This window comes from Triturus cristatus, chromosome 4_2 (assembly GCF_964204655.1).
Source record: "Triturus cristatus chromosome 4_2, aTriCri1.1, whole genome shotgun sequence".
NCBI classification, from domain to species: Eukaryota; Metazoa; Chordata; class Amphibia; order Caudata; family Salamandridae; genus Triturus; species Triturus cristatus.
In genome coordinates, this window is record NC_140586.1 from 914,471,981 (window position 1) to 914,497,437 (window position 25,457).

The following is a 25,457-nucleotide window of genomic DNA, read 5'->3' on the forward strand; positions in this document are numbered from 1 at the left end:
AGAGACACAAGTAAAGTGTAAATTCCTTGTGATAGCTTTTCTTGTACTGGCCTCCCTCAGCCCCCTCCTTCTCCAACCCAGTAGATGCTCTCTGCCACAAGCACTGGTGCTGGATCATCACTTGGAGATGGAAGAATTATAGATTCAGTCAAGGTGCATGTGCGCCAAAGGAACGTCCCCTTACGTGCCTGCAGGTTTCTAATATTTCAGTCCTTGGGTCTCCAACTACCAATAGATAAGACCAAATGAAGAGCGAGGGACATGTGTAGCTCAAAGTGATTACAGACGGCCAGTACAAGAATCATACTTTGCACAACTTGTATGCAGGGTATATCTAGTACACTTTCCTTCAGATTTACTTATCACTGACCAGCATCAAACATTTACATGGGGCTGGCAACTTATTTACATCTGAACTAGACAAACAAGTTATTACATAAAGGGAGGCCACACTGAACATCATCTTTGCAGCTCACATCCAGCAGAGTGGGTATACAATCTATTCCATTTTGACCAACTGGCTGCTTTGCAGAAGACCTCCTGAACAACACAGTGCTGAAAAGACACTGCAGCAGCCTTGGCTCTCTCTGCAGGGTAGCAAGGCCAGCAACCTTGTGGCTTTCCAGTATCCACAATACAACCTGTCCAGTGACAGATATCTATGTAAGTATGCCTGAGGGCAGTACACAAATAGCTTACAAATGGCAGAATAGTGTACGGATTTCACTCTGACAAGAGAGAATATGAAGAATCCATGGATCAACAAGATTAAGAAAAAGGTAGAAAGCACAATATTTTAGTTTATGTAGGGGTCAGAAGAACAAGCTACTTACTCTTCGTAATGCCTTATCAGGTAGAGGCTCTATCTAGCCACAGATTCCTTCCCTTCGAATAATCCCCAGGCGTCAGATTGTATCCGGACATTTATTTATTTTTAGAGTTTCATATAGCGCGAACTAGACCCAAAGATATCGGGTATCAGAGCGCTTTACATAGCACCAGTTTTAATACATGCGGATACATTCATTTTTGTTAGGGACGAGGAGATTAAGTGATTTGCCCAGAATCACAGAATGTTGAGCACCGTTGCCTAGACTCGAACCCGGTTCCCCAGCTTCGACGTTGAGCGCTCTAGCCGTTAGGCTACATCCTCTCCCCTGTTTATAGTGAGCAGTACCCCTGTGCGCCGGTTGAAGGGCGTCATGGGGCTCCCCCGGCTGTCTGCCCCGAGGGTGATGTGCAAGATGCCTACAGAGACAGCACCCCAGCACGCTGACTTTAGCTTATTTTGTGCGACATTTCACTCAGCAGGGCGGAGCTACTAAGAATACCGACTACTGGTATGTGAAACTAGGCCCTGAAAAGGGAACAGCCCCAACCCTAAAAATCTGTTCGCAGAGCAGGGAGAATGGGTGGGTTGGTAAGGAATCTGCAGCTAACTAGAGTCTCTACCAGATAAGGCGTTACCAAAGGTAAGTAACTTGTTCATCGGATAGAGAATTTCAGCTGCAGATTCCTTACCGCAAATAGGCGATAATGCCCATCTCGATGGACACGACTGTCCAGGCAAAGGTGATTGGTGAAAGTGTGCAACAAAGCCCATGTTGCAGCCTGATAGATGTCTAGGACCAGAACTCTATGCTAACGCAGTGTTCGCAACCTTTGCTCTGGTGAAATGAGCTCACAAGCCATCTGGGGTTTGCTTCTTGACCAATGTGTAGCAGATCTTAATGCAGAACACAATCCATCAGGAGAGGGTTCGCTTCTGCATGGGCTTCTCTTTCTTGGCTCCGACATACCCCACGATCGACCACCGAGAACGGTCGTGTGCGGTCAAGAGAGAACAAAAACACTCTTTGGGTCCAGTCAGTGGAATCTCTCCACTTCCTTAGTGGAATGGGGCAGGGCATAAAAGGTAGGCAAGGTGATGGACTGACCTTCGTGGAACAGTGTGACTACCTTTGGCACGAAGGCCACTTAAGTCCAAAGGACCAGTTTGTCTGGGTAAAAGAAAAGTAAGGAGGCTGAAATGACAGCGCCTGTAGTTTTCTAACCCTCCAGGCAGATGTAATTGCTACCAGAAAGGCTGTCTTGGTGGTGAGGAGTCTAAGAGGGCAGTTATAAAGTGGCTCAATGGGAGAGCACATCAGAAAAGTAAGGATCACATTAAGGTCCCATTGAGGCAGAACGAAAGGAGGTTGAGGAAACGTGCTGAAGACCTTTATAAACTATGTAGAATAGGGAACTTGAAAAGGGAAGGCTCAGTTTGTAACCTCAGAGAAGCAGAAACAGCAGACAGATAACCCTTCTACAAGCCGAATGTAGAGCCCTGCAGGGCCAGGGTGAGAATAAACAAAAGAACTTGGGGTGCAGATAAAGGGTCAATATGTTTGTATGTTGGTCTGTACACCGAGCTACAAACTTGTTCCAACAGCCACCGTATACCATCTTGGTGGAGGTGACAAGATAACATTACAGATTTCGGTCTGAAGGTCAAAAGATGTCCACTGTTGCTGCTCAATCTGCACGCATGAAGGTGGAGTGTTGACTGGTTTGGGTGGAGAACCCTCCCCTGCTGCTGCAACACGAGATCCTCCTAAAGGGGCAACCTGATCGGAGGACAGATGGACATTGGCAACAGCTCAGGATACTAAACACACAGCGTCCAGTCCAGAGCCACAGTGATGACTTCGGCTCGGTCATTCTTGTTATTCTTCAGAATTCTGGGCAGGAGTGATCTAGGTAAGTCTCCAAGCAAGAGCCGCCTTGGAAACTCCAGCGTGCAAAACTGCTGACATTGCTCATTCTTGTCGGTGGTGAACGGATCTAACCAAGGCTCGCCCCACTGCTGAAAGAGACTTTGCACCACCTCCAGTTGGAAACGTCACACGTGATCCACTAGGCATCTTTGGCTGAGATTGTCCACACTGGTATTCAGAGACTCACCAAGTGCTGAATCACAAGGGAAATGCCTGACGCTCCAGGCATGTCCAGAGGCGCAAGGCCTCTTGACGAAGGGTCCATGACCCCAACCCGCCTTGTTTGTTGAAGTACCACATGGAAGTGGTGTTGTCGATGAACATCTGCACCAGCCTTCCCTTGATGAAGGGTAGAAAGGCTTTTAATGCCAGCCGGATTGCTCAAAACTCCAAGTTGATAGGGAGTACAGATTCCGTCTGAGACCAGAGTCCTCTGATCTCCACCTATCCCAGAACGCTGCCCCATCCCAGAAGTGAAGCGTCTGTCAATACTGTCAGATCTAGTTGGGGAAGCGAATGGGGTCTGCCACGGTCTCAATCACGATTCATCAGCCACCACTGTAGATCTTTTGCCGTGCCCTCTGAGATCAGGACCATGTCAGAGAAATTATCCTGATGCTGTGCCCACTGGAACTCTAGAGTCAGTCTCAACAAAATCCAGGATAGAGGCTGAGAACATCGGTTTTATAGTGTGAATATCCTGGACAACCAGTTTGGGAGGATAAGCTCTAAACTGCAGCGCCCAAAACAGTCTAGATGAAAGGGAGCTTCTGAGAAGGGGTCAGGTGTGACTTTGGCACATTGATAGTGAAGTCCAGTGAATGCAGGAGGTTCTCCATAGTGTGGAAGTGGGAGACGACCACTTCGGGATAGCCCACCTTTAATAACCAGTTTCCGAGATAAAGGAAGCCTGGAAAACCTGATCTCCGCAGATGAGCTAAAACCACCACCTACACCTTGGTGAACACTCGAGGGGTGATAGTAAGGCCAAAAAGGAGCACAGCAAATTAAAAGTTTTTGTGGCCCACTGTGAACCACAGGTAATGTCTGTGGGCCGGCAGGTCTGGAATGAGGAAGTATACGTCCGTCAAGTCCAAAGCTACCATCCAGTCTCCCGGGTCCAGGGCAGACAGTACTTGAACGAACGTAAGTATTCTGAATTTCTCCTCTTTTAGTAAGAAATTGAGAGGGCACAAGTCTAGGATAGGACAAAGGCGTCCGTCCTTCTTGGACACTAGAAAGTAGTGGGAATAACAACCACAGCCTACTTCTAATGCCGTACCTACTTTATGGGTCCCTTGGCCAAGAGAGCTTGCACTTCCTGGCGGAGCAATGAGATGTGGTCCTCCGTCATCCTGTCGTAAGTAGGAGGCATGGGTGGAGGGGTACACACAAAGGGGAAGGAATAACCCCTTTGGACAATCTGGAGAACTCCGTGTTCGGATGTTACCGACCTCCAGTGGTGCAGGTGATGGCGCATCCTGCCTCCCACAGGGTGCCCATGATGGTTGGAGGGCAAAGTAAATGGATTGGAAGCTGCAGCTGCCGGGGTGTGGTGGATTGGCCCGGTCTCTGGCTACCTAACCAAGGAGCAAACACAAGGAGATAATGGACATAGCCCTGAAACTTTTCAGATAATCACCCCCAGTCACAGATCTGGGTTGAATTCCTCATCATTCTTTAGCTCACTTCGCCACCCCACTTCAGACCCAGCCATATGCAAAACAGTCTTGACCATGTGCCTCGTGGGAACAGTCCAGCCTGAACTGCCAAGCCAGGTCTTCCGTGGACTGGAAACAAGCATCCTGGGTCCGGTTTCGGGGTAACACCGCTCATCAGCCAGGCTAGCTTGAATCCAGTGGCAAAGTGAGCAAGGGACCCACGTCTGGGCATACCCTGCCAACTTAGGGTTAACAAACCTATCCAAGGAGGCCTATAGGTGTCGTTTCCTCTGCCACACAAAGACTGAGCAGTCTGCTGGTCGTTGAGGCTGGGCAGTTGGAGATGGACTGGGAGCCCCTTCAATGGACAACAAAGGAGCGGAGGTGGACAATAGTTGGTGAAGGGCCATGGAAAGGCCCAAGGACCTGGCCATAGCCCTGCTGTCCTTGAAGCGTTCTAGTGCTGGGTTCGCCTTCTCTCCCAAGAGAAGGGAGCCATCAAACAGCATATCTATGAGTGAGGCCTGGACATCGTCAGATAGGCCAGTTGTCCTCAGTCAGAGGTGACACCGTAAGGCCACTGAGGATGAAACCGCTCTGCTTAGCGAATCAGTCGTATCCAGGCCACAGCATATGGGGAACTTAGCTGCATCTCTCCCGTCAGCAACAGCTTGAAACAGTATGGCTCGGGCCTCCTCCGAAGCCAAAGGCTGCACCTCCACAACCGAGTCCCAGAAAAAATGAGAGTATCAGCCCAAAAGCATGCTGTGTTTATTGACCATAGTGCCAGGATGGCAGTAGAGAACATCTTCTTCCCCAAGGTATCCAGCCTATTGGATTCCGTGACCGGGGGAGTGGAAGGGAATGCACCATGATTTAATTCGGGAGTGGAGGCTTGGACCATCAAGCTCTCCGAGGTGGGGTGTGTTGTGAGGAAACTGGGGTTTCCTGGGGAGGGGCAAGGGAAATCAACCTATGCACAGGAGCTCCTTTGCAGGGCTTGGACCAGGCCCCAAGTAGGATGTCAGTGAGCGCTTCATTAAATGGGAGAAGCACTTGGATGTGAGGACTCCCAGCTGGAGGACCTCAGTAAAGACATTTGTCTTGACAGCCACACTGGGTAGCTGAAGGTTTAGGGCCTGAGCCACCCTCGTCACCATAATAGCGAATGAGACTCCTTCCTCTGCTAGATCCTCACACCAGGTGTCTTCCTTGACATCTAGGGACTGGTATTCATCAGGATCCAGCAGCTCCTCCCAATCTTCCACAAGTCCTAGCGCAAAGGAATAGGGCACAGGCTCCACCCTGGGTTGTCGGCCCCTAGTCTCCATCGGACAACGTCCATCCGGCTCCGTGTCTGAGTATGGGGACTGCCTCGCCGTTGGGCCACAGGGATGTTGGCAGGGGAGCCAGATAACGTCCATGTGGCTCGACCGGATCTATCCATAGATCCAAGGGGCCTAACTGGTGCCAGGGGGGGGCCCGCCTGTGGAAGACCAGTAGTGGGTCCTCGCCGAGCCCATGGGGCCCGAAGGCACTCCAGACGGCACAGGTCGCCCAAATATTAGGTACATGAACACATAAAATTCATGAATTTGGGCAGGTGTTGCTCCAGCTCCTGGAAACTTGAGGAGGTGTGGAAACGACCTGGGTTCAGGTTCAACCTTGGAATGCCGATGTTCCCTCATCTTGTCAGATGACTTCAAAGGATAGGGCAAAGTCGAAGACCCCTTCAACTTCGTGCTTGTCGTCCGTTTGTGTGACTTACAAAAATGCCCAGACGACTTCGACGACGAGAACTCAGGAGTCGCTCCGCGACCCATCCCAGACCTTCCTCTTGACCTGGACTGAGATTGTTGCGGCAACGCACTTAAGTAGCAAGGAGCTTGAGGGACCGCTCCCTCAAGGCCTTAGGGTGCATGGTGTGACAATCGACGCAGGTCTAGTGGTCATGGTCACACTTGAGGAACCAAAGACAGATGAGGTGTGGATCCGTCACCGACATCTGCCAGTGACAGGACCAACAGGGCGTGAAACCATTCTTCTCTTGTGGACATCCCTGCCACACCAGGAGACAAAGTCTCAAAAATCTTCGACTACAGTGTTGACAAAAGGTCATTCAAAAGGTGCCGGGGGTAGCTATTCTCCGAATCTGCTATCACTGGCACACAACAGACGTCAGTGTGCTGGGCTGGTGCCTATATAGGCACCGCACTCATTACTTTTGGCACAGATGATGCAGACTACACCACCTACCAGCGCACAGGGGTATTGCTTACAAAAAAGTTCCAGATCAAATCTGATTATTCCAAGGTAAGAAATCTGCGGTTAGAAGTCTCTATCAGATAATACTTCACTGAGAAATACAAATGAGTGAGGATATTATACATCTAAGAAAATGGAAGGCTTTCAACTCGACAAAAGCCTGAGAATTTATGAAGCTTTGGGCAGGAGTACAAGCCTCCAAAAGCACTGCCATCCAAGTAAAAAGTTTATAGATACTGTTCTATAATAGGCTGGGAGGTACTAAGAGCCAATACAGACCGAAACATATGAACAAGTTACTTACTTTCAGTAACACACTTAGTGATGGATACACTTTATAATCATAGACACCTCACCTTAAAATGCTCACCATGCGCCAGACTGGATCCGGGAAACTTTCACTATAGCAGTGCTCTCATGCAGCTAGGTGGCTCTAAGCAGCTCAATGCTGATTATACGCCCTGCATGCTGACATCAGTTTCATGTCTTTTACCTTTTCACACTTTCAAGGAGCATGAACAACTGTTTGTCCCAGTGTTCTGATTCCTAACCGGAGACCTTTTTAGATGTTACAAAAAGAGGTCACCCCACGTAAAGAGGAGGTGGGAGGGAAGTGAGAAATTTGCAAATGGAGTATTCACCAGAAAGGGCTTTATCGAAGGTAAGTAATTGTTCTTCAGATGGATACTTCTAAATCGCTTTAAAATATACCTCCCCAGGCAGAGAGTCTGTGGAGAGGACTCAGACCAAAAAGTATTGCAGAACCGAGTGGGTGAAATGCCCTTTCTGTCAGACCTGGCAGAAGTGCTTTGGGAAAGTATGCAGTGACGCCCATGTCACAGTCTGACAGTTGTCAAGGACAGGCACTCTGTGTGCCAATGAAGTGGTGGAAGCCTTATACCTGGTGGCATAACAAATCTTAATGCAGAGGACTATCCACCCCGAAAGGGCCCTCTTCTGTACAGCCTTCTCTTTCTTTACCCCGGAAAACCTCAAACAATGGATTGTCCTTGGTAAGATCAATGTAAAAGCTTAAGCCCTTTTTGGGGTCCAGCTGTTGGAACCTCTCGCCCTCTTTTGAGGGATGAGGGGGAGCAAAGAATGATGGCAGGGAGATATATTTTGCAACACAGAATGCAGTCACAACTCTTATTAAGAATGAGCATCGAGCCCCAAATTGAATCCTCCGCCAAACAGAGAAGGGCTCACAACTTTTAATAGTGTCCACAGCAAGACCGTGCTTGGTCAAGTATAAAACAAAAGGATGTTCGACAACTTTGCTTATAAAATATCAGCTTATGAATACCACACGAGACCACAAAATTGCGGAATAAATGGATTGTATGGAAGGGTGTCTGGTGGCGAATATAACATCTATGATTTCAGGCGGCAGATTAAACACAGTCAATTGCTGCCACACCGTCTCCATGCATAGAGAAGATGGTTGTGCAGATTTCTGTGGAGGACCCTGCCTGGTTGCTGAGATAGGAGGTCATCATGACGTGGTTGTCAAAGCAGAGGACCGATGCTCAAGTTTAGAAGGTTCAGGTGCCACACACTCTGGCCCAATCCAGTGACACAAGATGACCTGTGTTTGGTGGCTCCAGATCTTTTTCAGAACTCTTGGCAGGAGAGGCAGGGGCAGGAAGGCATACAGAAGTCCCATGCTCGATCCCAGCCAGAATGCATCTTCGAAGGAGTGTTCTAGTGGAGCCTCCATGGCACAAAACCTTTGACACTGCATGTTTAACTGTGGTGAAAAGATCCGGACAGGGCTCTCCCCACTTTTTGAAGATATCCTGCACCACCTTTGGATGTACATGTCACTCTTGATCCACCAGATACCACAATCTCAGTTTGTCTGCCTTGAAATTTAGGGCCCCTGCCAGGTTGGTTCCGGATCAGGAAAATGCGTAGACATTCCAGCCACTTCCAGAGGAGCAGAGCTTCACAACACAGGATACCACTCCCCCATGCTAGTAGCACTAACACATGGTGGTGGAATGGTCTATGAGAACTTGAACCAGCGTCACCTTGGAGGACGTCAGGAAGACCTTCAGAGCCAGGCAAATGGCATGCAGCTCCAGCAGACTGATCTGGAGCTGGCCCTCGCCAGGACACCAGAGTCTCCTGGTACCAAATACGACAGATGGCCTCCAGCTTAACAGGGTCTATCCATTACCATTCTTAGTTCTAAGTGTGGAGGGGAGAGGGGCCTGTCTCTAGACCAATTTGGTTCAAAGAGCCACCAGTGCAGATCTTGAGGCATTTCTTCCGAGACCTGAATGTCATCTGCGAGACTGCCTTGATACTGGACCCACAGGAACTTCAAATTCCATTGCGGAGCCTGCAAGTGCCATTTGGCATAGCTGACGAGGATGATGTAGAAGGCTAAGAGCCAAGAAGCCTCAGAGCTGCTATCACGATCCAAGATGGAGGCTGGAACATCTGAATGATAGCCTGAATGTCCAAGACTCAATGCAACAGAGGGAACGCCCTGAAATTCACTGTGGACAGGACAGCTCCAATGAATGGGAGCCTTCGAAAAGAGGCAGGTGGGATTGCGGCTCATTGATAGTGACTCCAATGATGTCAAGATGTTCACTGTAATCTGGATGTGGCCCACAACTGAATGCGGCGAGCCTCCTTAAACAGCCAAGAGTGCTGATAAGCCTGGCATCCAAAGGAGGGCTGCAACCACTGGCATCACTTTCACAAACACCTGAGGGGCCCTTGTGAAGCCAAAAGCTAGCACAGCGAAATGAAACTGCTCCTGAACTGTAAATAACGTATTTTGGACTTTAGGGCAGGTATATGAAAATACGAGTCCTGCTGGTCCAAGGACACCATCCAGCTGCCAGGGTTCAGAGCAGACGGGATCTGGGCCAGCGTGTGCATTTTGAATTTGCCCTCTTGCAGGAAGGCATTCATAGGCCGGACTTCCAAAACAGCCCTGAGGCCCCGGTCATTCTTCGGAATGAGAACAAATCCCTCATCTTTCCAGGTCCAGGACCTTTGGAGAGCAACAGCTCCACCTCCTGTAACAGAATGAACAGGTGCTCATTGGAAATCGTATCTGATATTGGAAGAATAGTGGACAGGGCAGAAAGGAAAGGTAGGGCACAGCCATTCCGAACTATTTGCAAGACCTATCTTTCTGATGTGATGGATCGCCAACCTAGAAGGAAATGTAAAATCCTGTCCCCCACCACCAATTGGGCATGTAACACTAATGGTAAACTAAAATATTTCAGTGGCTGTGTTAGCAGGGGAAGAAGAGCTGTAGGACTTAATCCCCTGCTGCCCACATGCTGCTGGCCAGACCCATCTCCACAGCCTCAAAAGGGCTGGGGTACATGCTGCACAGGTTGAGAAGGCTGTCTGTGTCTACAAGCCTGCACACTCAGGAATAGCCTCTGAACTGATTAGGGAACTGTTTAGCAGGGGTCAATAAGAGTACACCATAGCTCTCATGTCCTTAAAGTGCTCTAATGCAGAGTATGTCTTCTCATGGAAAGAGACCAATGAGGAAGGTCTGTATATCGCCATAGAATGCTGTAAAACACATCCAATGAAAACTAGTACCTACGGCTGTGCAGGAAAACTGTAGTATCCAGAACTCCATGGATAACATATTTGGTCACGTCCTATCGATCATGAATTGCCTGAGCCTAAGAGACCCTAAGTTCCTCAGAGCCTGTTGGCAAGCTCTCACTATAGATGGTTCAAATAATATTGAAAAACACCCCTCTGTGTATTTTCTGAATATTCCTCTGAGAGAAGGAGAGCACAAGTGAGTGAGCAAAAGGGTTCTAGATTGTTACCACGATTCCAAGGAGGGATCAGGGTTGTCATGTGCTGTGGTTGCCAAAACCATTTGCTACATTGTCTACGTTTAGGCGGCTTATGGTGGAACTGTGAGCTAGCTGGCCTCTAGGACAACATATCCTGAGAATGTGCTCAGAATCAGTCTGCCACCATCCCAAAGTTTATGTTGCCCAACAAAGGCGCAGTTCCTACTACTTAGAGGATTTTGTGATAGGCATAATCCAAAAGAGCATCTGTCTTTGCAGGTAAGCACCTGCACCACACCCAGTGACAGGAATCTTGGTCCTTCCAGGACCCATTGCTACCCTGCTGCGTACCTCCACACCCTCAACCATGGCTGCTGTTCGCCGCTCTGTTAGTGTGTTGCACCACACAACACAAAAGGAAACTTCACCTGCCATCTCACCTGCATTTCCACACCCATACTGACAACTCCAAAACCCACCACAAGCACACTGCCAGCACCCTGTACCACAACTGCACAAGAGCACACATATCAGACCCCACCCACACTGGACTCCAAGATCTCATGCATGCTCCTCAACATCTGCATGACAACTCTGCCAAAGACATTCTTTTCCTCACAGAAACATGGCTAACCCCAGCTTTGGCACTGGACATTGCCACAGCCGTCACCACTGGACATAAGATCAGACAAGTTCGCCAACACAGACTCTGAAAGGAATCACTATCTGTAGGAAACTGCCTCGGTCTATACTATACCAAAGTGAGGTATAGTGTGCACAGAGTCCAGTGGAACCTCAAAGGTAGGCAGAGGTAAAAGTAGATAGCACCTTACTCTCTATTTGTGGTAGTGTGGTCGAGCAATAAGGCTGTATCAGAGGGTAGTGTTAAGCATTTGTTTACACACTCAATCAGCAAATGATTGCACACACTCAAAGACTGAACTCCAGACCAATTGGTTTTGTCTAAAAATATTCTTTTAGTTATTTTATTTCCTAGACCCAAGCAAGCCTGGCACAGGTAAGTGATTTATACTTTGCAGTAATAATACAGTTTGAATTGCAGTTGTGTATATACTTTGGTTTGGTTACAGTAGAATTACTGGTAATGCAATGCTTTGAAATATTGTACATATACTTTGTATTGACTTTTTATTAGGATGTCAAGTAAACTACTTTACAGGTTACTTTTCTAACACAGTGTAGTATACCTGGATACTGCACTGGGACATTTACTGTAAACAGGTAAGTAAAAGCGTTTTGGTTATTTTGTTACAGTTTTAGAGACTTTTATAGATTTTCCAACTCCACACTTAGAAACTTTTTCATAGAAAACAGCCAATGTTATCCTATGGGAGAAAGGAAAATGCTGCTTACCAGTATGCATCTGTTCTTGGCATGTAGAGCTGTAGATCCACACACTATGCATAGATCGCCATCTGATGTTGGGCCCGGCTGTATGCACTTTGTTGTTGTCCTGGAAAGTCTTTGGAAGTCATGAGATAGGTGGCTCCTCCTTTGGACAATAGTGCTCATGGGCATCGACTCCATCGTCAGATTGTTTTTTCGCCAAGAAGGGAAATTATGGAGTTTTGTAAGAAACAGAAAGAGATGTCCATGTATGTTGTATCTAAATAAGATAATACTGGAACAGAAAAGGTAGCCGGGGAGGTGGGTGGGCATGTGTGGATCTACAGCTCTACATGCCAAGAACAGATACATACTGGTAAGTAGCATTTTCCGTTCTAGGCATATGAGCTGTAGATCACACACTATGCATAGATTGCATAGCAGTACTCCTCCTTAGCGGCGACCACCTGTGTCTGTTGCAGTAGTTTGAAATAGTGTTTTAAGTACAGCTTGGCCTACACTAGCTTGTTGTTTTGCCTGCACTTCTACACAATAGTGTTTTGTGAATGTGTGCGGTGTAGACCATGTAGCTGCTTTGCAGATGTCATCTAGGGGAAATGTTCCCTAAAAATGCAATTGAAGCCCCTATCTTTCGGGTAGAGTGGGCTTTAGGGGGAATAGATAGTGTTCGTTTTGCCTTGTGCTAGCAAATTTGTATAAATTTGACGATCCCCCTTGCAATGCCAGATTTTGATATGGGATTGCCTTTATGTGGCGGTGAGAAGGATACAAAAGTTGTTTTGTTTTACGAAAAGGTTTTGTTCTGTCTATATAGTAAAGGAGTGCTCTCTTTACGTCCAGTGTGTGAAGAGCCCTTTCTGCTACTGTTTGTGGTTGCGAGAAGAACACTGGCAACTCAACAGACTGGTTGAGATGGAAGGGAGAGATAACTTTAGGAAGGTATTTGGGATTTGTTCTGAGAACCACTTTATTATGATAGAGTTGTAAAAATGGTTCTTGAATGGTTAGTGCCTGTAGCTCACTGACTTTTCTAAGAGATGTAATGGCCAAAAGGAAGGCGACTTTCCATGTGAGAAATTGTAGTTGGCATTTATGCCGAGGTTCGAATGGAGGACCCATTAATCTTGTAAGGACGATGTTTAGATTCCACACTGGGGAGGGAGGTACCCTGGGAGGAATTATTCTTTTGAGGCCTTCCATAAATGCCTTAATGGCAGGCACCCTGAACAGTGATAGGTGCTGTCTATTTTGTAAGTAAGATGCAATAGCAGCGAGATGTAACCTAATTGATGTGTATGCTAGATTACATCTCTGAAGATGCATAAGATAACATATAATGTGCTGAGTGGAGGCATCTAGAGGGTTGATGTTATTATTGTTACAGTATATAACAAATCTTTTCCACTTGGCTGCATAGCAGGGTCTAGTGGTGGGGCGCCTAGCCTCTTTGATAACATTCATGCAATCAGGGGGGGAAGATTGAGATAGACAAACTCTAGGACTTCTGGATCCAGATCGCGAGGTTGAGCTGTGCTAGATCCGGGTGTCTGATCTCTCCATGGTTTTGTGTTAAGAGTTGTGGGGAGAGGTGTAGTTTTTGGTGCACGACTGCCGATAGTTCCAGCAATGCTGTGTATCAGGGTTGTCTGGCCCAAGTTGGAGCAACTAGGACCAGTGTGAGCGACTGTTGTTGCAACTTGCATACCACTAATGGAATGAGTGGGAGAGGCGGAAAAGCATACACAAATTTGCCTGACCAATTCATCCATATCGCATTGCCTTTGGACAATGGGTGTGGATATCTGGCGGCGAAGCTTGGGCATTTTGTGTTGTAATGTGTGGCGAAGAGATCTATCTCTGGCTACCCCCACATTTGGATAAACGGTTGGAGAACTTGTGGGTGAAGTTCCCTATCGTGAATCTGTTGCGTCTGTCGACTTAACAGATCTGCCATGTGATTTTAAGTTCTTGGGAGATGTTGTGCTAATAGGAAAATGTTCTGAGGAATGGCCCATCTTTGCCTGATATCTGTTTCTGGAACGATTTTAATGCCAGAAAGATTGCTAGTAACTCCAAATGATTGATGTGAAGTAGCCTTTGCTAAGGTGTCCATGTGCCCTGTATGGTGTGATGAAGTAGATGAACTCCCCATCCGGTGAGCGATGCATCTGCTGTTAGCACAATCTGTGGAACCGGCTCAATGAACGGTCGCCCTTTGGAAAGGTTTTGGGTGTTCCAACACTGCAGAGAGCGATGTGTGCGGCCGTCCACCAACACCAGATCTGTTAGCTGACCTTGAGCTTGGTTCCACTGACGTGCTAAGCATTCCTGTAAAGGGCGCATCTGGAGTCTTGCATGAGGTACTATGAATATGCAAGAGGCCATCATCCCTATTAGTTGCATGAACACTTGAGCTAGAAGTGAGTGTTGTGGTTGGAATCTTGCTATAAGAGCTTTCATGCTTGCTATCCTGGCTGGACTGGGATAGGCAAGGCTTTTTGAGGTGTCTATTGTTGCACCCAGATATTGTTGGATGTGGGATGGTTGGGGGTGAGACTTTGGGAGGTTTATGGTAAACCCCAAGTCGTGAAGTAGTTGTATTGTGGCATGTATGTGACTTTGCTTTTATGAGCAAGTCGTCTAAATATGGGAAGACTTGAATCTGTTGTCTTCTTAAGTGGGCTGCTACCACTGCCAGACATTTTGTGAAGACCCTGGGTGCTGTGGTGACTCCGAACAGGAGGACTTTGAACTGGTAATGCTGGCTGTTTACCACAAACCGAAGGTATTTCCTGTGAGCAGGGTGAATGGGAATGTGGAAGTAGGCGTCCTTGAGATGTAATGTGGCAAGGAAGTCGCCTGGTTTGAGTAACAGGAGGACTTGCTGAAGAGTGACCATATGGAAATGGTCTGATTGTATGTAGAGGTTTAATGGTCTGAGATCCAAGATGGGTCTCAGGGTTCCATCCTTCTTTGGAATGAGGAAATACAGGGAGTATTTCTGTGGAAAAACCTCTAGAGGCGCCTCTGTAAGAGGAGTGACGAAAAGAACTTCTGGAAGCTTGCGATTGCAAGGCTCCCATTGATTTGGCAGTGTCGGTGTCCTTTTTCATCTTTTCTAAAGATAAATCTAAGTTGGGTCCAAAAAGGTGTTCTTGGTCAAATGGTTGATTTAATATAGTGGTTTGGACTTCCGGCTTGAAGCCGTAAATGCGTAGCCATGCATGTCTGCGTAAAAGGACGCTGGTGTTTAATAGCCCGGTATGCTGTGTCTGCAGCATCGAGAGCACAACTAATGGAGGTATTTGCAATGACCTTGCCTTCCTGGAGGAGATTATTAGCTTGTGTCTTGCATTGGTCTGGAAGGTGTTGCAGTAGGGTCTCTAACTCATCGTAGTGTGCCCTATCATATCTTGCGAGCAAAGCCTGTGTGTTGGCAATCCTCCACATGTTAGCTGCTTGGGACACTGTTCTTTTTCGAACGAGTCCAGCAGTTTTGATTCTTTATCAGGAGGTGGGGCATCTCCTGTGGTATGCGAATTGGGCCTTTTCCTGGCGTTGGAGACCACTAAAGAATCTAAGGGTATTTGCCCTTTAATATAAACGGGATCAGATGGGGTATTTCTTTTCTACTCTGGGGTTAATGACTCTGGCCCTTACAGGATCCTTGAACACCTCTGGAGCGTGTTTAATTACCCCTAATTATGGCACTGGACCTTTGGGATGGTTTGAAAGTGTCCATGAGGAAATCTTCCTCTATAGGGTCTGTATGTATGTTTACCCTATGGTATTCTGCTGCTCTGTGTATAAGTTTAGTGAACCCTATAGTGTCCTCAGGAGGGGATGGCCTAGATGGGTAGATGTCGTACTGAGGTTTGTCTGGAACATCTGGTGTGTCATAATCTTCCCATAGATCCTTTGGGGCACCAGGAGGACTGGGTTCCCCTAAAGGGTGATCATCCCCCATGTCATCAAGAGGTGTCATTATCATCTGGAGGTGGAGAAGATGGTGGGGGAGGTGAATATGGGATAGGAGAGTGGTGTGGAGGGGGAGGAGGAGAAGGAATCCTTAATGGAGAATTAGCAATGCGTCTCTTTTTTAAGGGAAGTGGAGTTGGTATAGGTTTGAGGGCCAAGTATGAGTTGCCCTGTTTTAGGGTCTCTTTGAAGTGTTATTTGGGTAGGATCCAGTCGAAAAAGTTCCTCCTCAGACGTGTGTTCTTTCGGCGTCGACTTTTTGGGTGCCCGTTGTGTACTTGGAGGCTTTTTGTGTTCTTTAGGCCTGGAATCGGGAATTTCTTTCTATCGCCACAAGGGTTTCGGTACAGACTGTTTTTTCGGTTCCGGTGGTTTTTTCGGATCCGTAGGCCTGTGCTCCAAAGACTGAGAGCCCGAGGTTTTTGGAGCCGAGTGTTTGCTCGGTTCCGAGGATTTTTTCAGAGCCGGGCGTCCGTGCCAGGAGGTAGACATCGGTTTCTTTTTCTGTGCCGTGGATGGAGTTTCAGCACCGACGGCAGGCTGGCTCGATCCTGAGTGGCCTGAAGGCTTTTCTATTGGCTTCAGTGCCGAGTCCAAAGGCGGGGCATGAGAAGTTTTGTCCCAGTGTGCACCTAGGCCCGAGGGCGAAGGTGTGACCGAAGCCTTTTTGGGAAGGGTGGGTGGGGAGGGGGAGGAAGGGGTCGACATCAGTACTTAGGACACGCTGCCCCGGAGTGATGTCTTCGACGTCGAAATCGTCTGCTTCGGAGGAGCTGACGGCGCTGTGTTGGATCTTCTCCTGCTCTGGTACATTGATGCCTTCCTGAAGATGTCGTCGGGAATGGATGTCGATGATCGAGCCATTTGTTCTTCGAGCTCGACGGTCCCGGATCGTCTTCTCGGAGCGGAAAGAGGCACAAGCTGGACAATCTTTGGCCTCGTGCTCGGGTGAAAGGCAGAGGTTACACACCTCATTAAGATCTGCGTGTGGAAACTTGGATCCACATTTAGGACACTTTTTAAAGGGAGTCCTTTCCATGAGCCGAAGGCCCAATGGCACAGGTAGGCCTGAAGGCCTGCGTCGACGACCAGAATCGAAAATTTGAAGGTCTGGTAGAGGTGCGCGTCGAAGGGAAACGTGATCGAAACAATAACGAAGAATGGGTGAGGATTACGCGTCGAAAAGATGATCGGTAATGACACCGAACTGGAGTGCGATGAACACAACCGATCCCGATGGCGGAAAAAAAGAATCCGACGATGTAGTCGATGCCCATGCGCACTACTGTCCACAGGAGGAGCCACCTATCTCGTGACTTCCAAAGACTTTCCAGGACAACAACAAAGTGCAAACATCCGGGCCCAACACCAGATGGCGATCATTGCATAGTGTGTGATCTACAGCTCATATCCCTCGGACATAGTGTTATCGGTTCAGAGGTAAGTACGTTTGTTGTGGGAGTTGGGTTTCTGGGGTTAGACTGAGGGGTCCCCCAGGGTCGAGGATGCACTCTCAAATCACCATCAGCGGCACTAGGGCGGCCAAGTGCAGAGTGCTGAGGCCCAAAGTTATCAAATAGCGGATAGGGGGCCTCCGGTTGGTGGCTGCTTACAAGCAGGCCACAAGGTTGTGGGAGCAAAGCTCCTGGACTTAAGCTCAGGGCAAATGGGGGTTCAAGTTAGCACCAAAGGTACACCCTCAGCGGCACTAGGGCGGCGGCTGCAGGGTGCTCAGGTCTGGATTGCCAGGGAGACCTCCTCGTGGTGTTGGGCCACTCTAACTTGGGCCGTGGGCGACGGGTGCAGAGTGGTGCAGACTTGCGGATTTTGCCGGAGCTGGAGTCTGTGGGTGAACAAATCCGGTGTTCACGGGAGACACCGTCTTTTCCTTGGAAGGTAGAGCAGGTCCTCGGGGTTCTTGAGGTTGCTGGCTGCAGGACACACCGGAATTTCAATTCTGCAGGTTCGAGGTGGGGACAGGCCGGTAGGGCTGGAGCCAAGTTAGTGGGTGTCCTCCTCTTCTTAGCTTCGGCATGGCTGTTTGGTCCCTTTTAGGTCTCACCTGACCCAGCGCTTGCGCTGGTCTGGCGAGACTTTAAATAAGGGCTTCAAAAAATGCTACCGCCGGCCGCAGCTTGCAGTGCATGTGCGCGCGCTTGAGCAGAGGCGCCATATGGCGTGATTACTGCTGCGCGCGCACCACTCGGGCACATGCACTGCAAGCTGTGGCCGGCGGTAGCATTTTTCCCCCGCAATCACTTTCACTTTGGCCCCGCGGTTCACGTTGGTGGCACACGGCAGTCATTTCTCGAACCGGGCGCTTGCTTTTTTTTTTCTGTTTATTACTTCTTTGCAGTAATGGCGGCACCCGTGCTTTAGCTTAAACATCGTAGGCTACAGTCGGGTGCTGAGATTGCTTCAAAAGTAAAGAAATAGACAAATCTTTACTTTTGAAGCAATCTCGGCACCCAACTTTAGTTTAAGATGTTTAAGCTAAAGCACGGGTGCCGCCATTACTACAGAGCAGTAATAAACAGAAACAAGCATTGGCATAGCCAATAGGTCTCGCTTTTGGGACCTTATAAGTATTTAGTTATACAACTGTTGCATGGCTAAACACTTATAAGGTCCCAAAGGCGAGACCTATTGGCTATGCCAATGCTTTTTCTTTTCGGTTGTTGCTTGTCCAAGGAGGCAAGGTTCAGAGGTGCTTCTAAATACTAGATTTAGGAGTGTTATAGGTAAGTAAAGGTTGGGACCAATGGGTCCCTTGCATGGGGTGGGTACACCCCCTATTATGCCCTATTATGCCACCCTCCAGTGGGAGGGGGCATATGCCTCGCTCTGGTTGGCTGGGTCACCCATCTGCAAGATGGCGGGGACTGATAATTGTGCTCCACCTCCTCTCCCCCACCTGAGGGGTGGGGTTGGCAAAGGAGGGTTTTCCCGCTGGTTCTCCCGCCCAAAGTGGGGGTCAGAATCAGTGAGGAACAGTTGCTGGAAGCAGCAAAAGGTCTGGGGAAGCTCACAAAGGCAGTAAGTAAGCCTTTGAAGCTTCCCCTTTGTGGACCTTGCCCATCCTGGGGAAGGAGGCTTGGCACCTCGTCCCAGGATGTTCATTGTTTCAGGCCCCCGAGAGCAGCAGGTTCTCGACCCAGGGGTCCAGAAATATGTCTGGTGGTGGCAGCTGGGGAGCAGCCACTCAGCCTGGACACTAGTGTTAGGTCATTTTTCAGGGGGCATCTCCAAAATGCCCTCTGTGTGCATTTTTCATTAAATCCCACACTGGCATCAGTGTTGGTTTAATGTGCTGAGGTTGATAACAAACTTCTCAGTTGTCAGTAAAGCCATTATGGTGCTGTGGAGTTTGTAATGACAAACTCCCAGCACCATATACTCTTAATGGCAGTACTGCACTTACAATGTCTAAGAATTGGCTTAGATACTACCATTCATACAATACCATTCTATTACACCGTGTCGAACAAGCTGGCCTCAGTGGCACGGCCCTCTCTTGGGTTAAATCCTTTCTGACGGACAGATATCAGGCGGTAAAGCTGGAGAACTTCACAGCCCCCACTCTACCAACCACTTGCGGTGTCCCACAGGGCTCCTCACTGTCCCCCCTACTTTTTAATCTTTATCTTAAACCCCTCCTGCACTCCTTGAAAAACAGAAAAGTAATCATTTTTAACTACGCTGACGATTTGCAGCTGATATTCCCCCTCAACTCCCCGGATTCCGTCGAGGAATTCCAAAAGACCATGCTGCATATCCAGAGCTGGATGGATCGGAACCACCTTAAGCTAAACCCAGGAAAGACTGAGTTAGTACTCCCCTGTGACAGCGCACTCAGCTGGGGACCCCACTTCTGGCCACCTTCCATGGGCACTCCCCCTTCACCATCCCAGACAGCGAAAAGCCTTGGGGTCACTCTCAGCGCCGATCTCTCTCTGAAAACCCAGATCGGAACAGTGATCTCCTCCTGCTTCTTTCAACTGAGAAAAATTGAAAAAATCGCTTATCTGTTGTCTCACTCCGCCCTCATCCAGGCAGTACTCGCGCTAGTCCTCTCGCGATTAGATTTCTCTAACTCGACCTACCTCGGCCTCCCCCTCACCATCTCTAAACGCCTGCAGATTGTGCAAAATCAAGCGGCCAGATTAATCTTCAGGAGCAACCGCAGGCAGTCAGCCAAACCTCTGTTAGCCTCCCTCCACTGGCTCCCCATCACCCATCGGATCATCTTTAAGACAGGCTGCATAATTTTCAAGGCTCTTCACGGAAAAAGCCCTAGATTCATCAACCAACTTATTATCAAACATATCCCGACCCGTGAGCTTCGGTCCGCCCACCTATTCCTTCTCAAGGCGCCGACCTTTAAAAAGAAAAGACTCGGCGGATCCAGCTTCGCACACCTCGCCCCAAAGACTTGGAACTCTCTGCCCTTGTCCATCAGGCGCTGCTCCAAGCTAATTGAGTTCAGACGTGCATTAAAGACCTGGCTATTTCAACAAGCGTACTGCTAGAACTCTACATCCTCCGAATCCTCTTCTCTGTTTCTCTAGCGCCATGAAACCCCTGGGTGTCCGCGCGCTTAACAAATTCCGCATAGAAATAGAAATACTGTAGGTGTACAGGGCTCATGCACCTGTACCCTCATCACTGGTATAGTGCACCCATCTAGAGGACTGGCTGATCTATGCCAGGGCAGTGGGTTGTAGGCATGGCATACAGGGATGTGTACCATGTCGACTCTTCACTTTGATCTACACCAAAACATGCAGTCCGCAAAGGCAGTGTGTGAGTGTAAAGGTACGGGACCTCTAAGAGTGGCACAATAAGTGCTGCAGCCTTTAGAGGCCTTCCCTGGTCACTGTGCCCTTGGTACCTGTGGTACCATTTACCAGGGACTGACCTGTGGCCAGAGATGCCAATTGGGTTTGGTCTTCAATGTAGTTTTAGGGAAAGAACATAGGCCCTGGGTACCTGACTGGCAGGAGCCTAAGGCACTCTCAGTCAACGTACATAAGCAGTTCAGCAAAAAGTGGGAGCAACCATGCAGAAAGAGGGCACTTTCTCACACTATCATCTTCAAGGAGACCGCTAGCTGCACCGCCGTTAAAGAAACCAAAACCAACTGCATGGAGCAACTCACCTTCAAGCTCAGAATCACTGACAATTTCACCCTTTGGGGCACCTTGGTCTACAGACCTCCAGGACCATGTGCCAACTTCACCAACAGCATTGCAGACCTCGACTCCTGCACCTATATCCTCCTAGGAGACATCAACTTTCACCTTGTAAACCTCGAACACACCAACTCAGTAGCATTCATCAAAAGCCATGGGAACACCCAAAGCGTATCAGACCCCAGCCATGGTGCCAGACACATTCTAGGCACCGTTTTCACATCATTCAACATCACATTTAACAAACCCACACCTATCACCTGGACTAACAATGCTCTCGTAAGTTTCACAATCAACATACTGCACCACAGACAATCAATCACCACATGCCAACTCCGTCAATGCTGGAAAAACATAGCAGAGAAGGCTTCAGCCCTCTCACAGAACTCCCGAGATCACAATAGCAACATGCCAAACGACATCAACATTTTTTATGTCATTGGCCCCATAAAAACAGAGCAAACCAGCAAGAACAAGTACCCAGGCCAGGTGTTACACATAACTCAAACTATCCAAACAATACTGCAAACAGCTTGAAAGTGGATACAGAAGAAGCCAGGAAGGCACAGATAAAGACACCTGTAAATCCGCCCTGAGGTCTTACCCCCAACAAATCGGGGAAACCAAGTGATAGACTACATCAGACAGCATCAATGCCAGCTCTAACAGAAGCAGAGAGATCTTCTAGTTCTATATAAAGCTTCACTATGTCAGCTGCCACTGCCAGCAACATCACCCCATCACAAGAACTGTGAAGCAACCTATCGACTTCTTCAGTAGCAAAATCACAGCCATTTATGAAAACTTCGATAATCAACCTGACCCTAGCGAGTCTAAAGATCACAAACGAAGAACACACCTTGACCACATGGAACACAATGACCACAGAGGAAACCCCACTATCATGAAATTCATCCACTCCAGGGCCTCAACAGACACCTGCCTTCACCATGCCTTCAATAAAGGATTCCCCCCCATCAACACAGCCTTCACGCCCATCCTCAACACCTCCATTGACAAAACGTCATTCTAGAAAGCATAGAAGTATGCAACGTCAAAGAGCTCCTAAAGAAGCTCACATCAGACCTGACCAAATTTGCTGAGTACCATCCGATAACCCTCCTACCAGACCCAGCCAAGCTCCTAAAAAAAGCAACCAATAGACACCTCGCAAATCACCTCACCAACCACCAGCTACTCAACACCACACAATAAGACTTCAGATTCAACCACAGCATGGAGACAGCATCATCGCAGCAACAGATATCCAGAGGATCCTGGACAAAGGAGAAACCATGACCCTCATTCCACTGGACCTCTCAGCAGCCTTCAATATGGTCTCCCACCCAATTATGATTAGACCACTGCATAAAACTGGCATTCAAGAGCCCGTCATCCGATGGATCTGCTCCTACCTAACTGGGAGAACATAAACAGTCACGCTTGCCCCTTACTCTTTGGAAGCCCGGGAACCCACGTGCGGAAACCCACGAGCGGAGTACCTCAAGGCTCATCTCCACCCTCTTCAGCATCTACATGACTCCACTTGGCGACATCATCCATGACATCAACATCGTATCCTACGCCGGCGAGAAGCAACTGATACGGTCTCTCACGGACTAAGATCCCAGAATTAGGAATAACATCACCACATGCATGACCGAAGTGGCCACCTGTATGAAGTCCAACCATGTTAAACTGAACACTGTCAAAACACAAGTGCTGATCTTCAGAAAAGACGCCTCCCAATGGACTTCACCTGGTAGGTTATACACCTTGATCATGCCCACAGCCCACAAGCAAGAAACCTTGATATAGTCATTGACAACAAACTGAACATGTCCAACCAGGTCAACACAGTCACCCTGAGGATGCGGATAACCATCTCCAAGTGTGTACTGAAGAACAACAAAAAACATAACCCAAGCCATCATAACCAGTAGACTGGACTATGGGAACAGCCTCTATGCAAGACTCAACAACCAACGCACAGACTACCCAGAACACAGAGCCAGACTCATCCTCAACTTCCCACACTAGGCTCTCATCCTACCACACCTGTATCACCAATACACAATTGGCTACCAATACACAAGGGCACACAATTCAAGTTCCTCACCCACGTATACAAAATACTTCACAACTCAGGCACAGCCTACCAGAACAGCCACTTACATTTCCACCAACCCTCTAGGCACCTACGCTTGGACAGACTCTTTCTATAAGCAGATCCAGAGGTAAAGCCTTCTCACACATCGCTACTAAAGCATGGACCGACCTCCCTCTCTACATCAGAGCCTTCTCATCATCATCATCATATAACTTTATTTAGATCACAAGGATCTTAAAAAGTACACAGCACAAAAAGAATAAAATTTCAAGATATATAAAACCTATTTCATATTGTAGGTTTTAAAACGTAAAAACCATTAAAAAGATTAAAAACGGGGAAAATATAAAACCGGTAAAAGTTACAGTGCTTCATACAGTACATTTAGAACCCTTAACCCACAGTGCATACCAAAATCTTGCAAGGCCGAAAACAATAGCTCTGAGTGTATCAGTGCACAAAATTCTCAATACCTTGAGGTAATGGCCAGGGCCAACCATTCTGTAAAGTGGAATTACCCATGTTTTCCTCAGAGATGTATAATGTGGACAAAAAATCAGTAAATGTACAATAGATTCAGGACAAACTTTACACCCAAGACAAAGACCATCATTTTGTACATTACAACGCCAGTTAGTGCAAATCAGTTTCGTAGGTAAAGTCTTGTAGCGAAACTGTAGAAAAAGTTTTCGTGCCAAAGAAGGAACAATTTCATCAATGGTATCCTCAAAGTGAAAAGCAGATTTAAAATTAAGGCAATCAAGAGTCAAGCTGCCCTCAGTTTTTACCCAGTCCTGTTCAAGTGATGATTCCCATTACATTGCTTCGAGCTTAGCCCTTGAAATGAGGGCCAAGCTTTCCAGTTGTGACCAAAATGCATCCATCCCAAGCCTCCCCAATAGATCCCTCAGAGACCTAAACCAATGGATCGAGAACACCTGAGGGAGTTTCAGAAGGCCAGACAATGCCTCTTGATAGGATGTGAGCTCTGCCACAGCCCACAGCCTATACCAAAACATAGGCATTTTTTAGTTCAGCTTGTGGGCCGAGTCTGTGTGCAAAGTCCAGATAGAAGGTGGTCAAGGGGTTACTGGAGGGAAGGTCTACCAAAGATCTGAGAAAGCGATTTTCAATACAAGGCAGACAGTTTGTATTGCCTGTGACCCCGAGTTCTGCTCCATATAGTGCCCCCCCTAGAACCTTGATGTTATAGATTTCCAAAGCTGGTGCAACTTGCCTGGACAGTGTTTTTTTGTGAATTCTATTATTATGGGCAGTCTGTTGAATTAATAACAGTTTAGCTTTCTCAATGTGGGTGGCCCATGAATTGAGGTCAGGCGAATACCTAGATAATCGAAAACACCAACTTGCTCGAGTTTGCAACTACTAACAAACACGGGCCTTTTTGAAGATTTAACTGCTCCCCTAGAAAAAATCATGAATTTAGTTTTAGCCTCATTTAGCTCCAGACCCCGCTCATCACAGAACCTCGTAAAATCGCTCAACAATTGTTGTAGACCCTGTGGTGATTTAGAGATTAAAAGGGTATCATCTGCGAAAAGGAGAGCGGGTGCTCTTCTTATTCAGATTTTAGGAGCGTCACAGCCGTCTCGGTCTAAAAAAATCAACCACCCCGTTTATGAAAAGAGTAAAAAGTGTGGGAGCTAACACACATCCCTGTCTAACACCACGTTGGACTGGGAAGGTTTCTGTAACTTGGTTGTTCACCCGACACCTAACCTGTGCTGATGAATGTAACCTAATTAAAAGATTTCCAGGCATACCCATCTGTTTCAGAACTCTCCAAAGGCTGGCTCGGGGACTAGATCAAATGCAGACCGTAAATCAACGAGGGCCACGTAAAGCTTCCCTCCCTTTACAACAACTTCCTTCCAGTAAATACATAGGAGGCAAAATGCTTGGTCTAGAGTGCTGATTTTAGCCCGAAAACCCACTTGAAAGTCGATCAGGATTTGGGACTCCAAGATCCACTCCTGAATCCTGCCTAAAGTCTGTTTACAGAAGATTTTCTGAAGGGAATCAATAAGGCTAATGGGCCTGGAGCTAGCCGGCTTTGCTTGATCTCCGTTCTTATAGATAGGAACTATTTCTGCTATTTAACACGATGGGGGGAATAGCAGCACCAGACGTAATGGAGTTAGTGAGCAAATTAATGTAGGACCCTGTTCTGCTTGGGTTTTCGGATCAGATAGAACCCGCTCATCAGAGCCTCTCTAACCCAGCCAGAACGTTACCCTCTCCCTAGGGCCTATTCACAACAAGTAACCACAGATATATACCACCTAAGGACAGGGAATTCCTAATATATA

At 47.8% G+C, this 25,457-nt stretch overlaps 1 protein-coding gene across 9 annotated transcripts in view; it reads right to left on the bottom strand.

Moving 5' to 3' along the window:
• Positions 1–25,457, bottom strand: part of SZT2 (SZT2 subunit of KICSTOR complex) — a 937,318-nt gene that overhangs the window by 216,515 nt on the left and 695,346 nt on the right. The gene's annotated exons all lie outside the window — the stretch shown is intronic.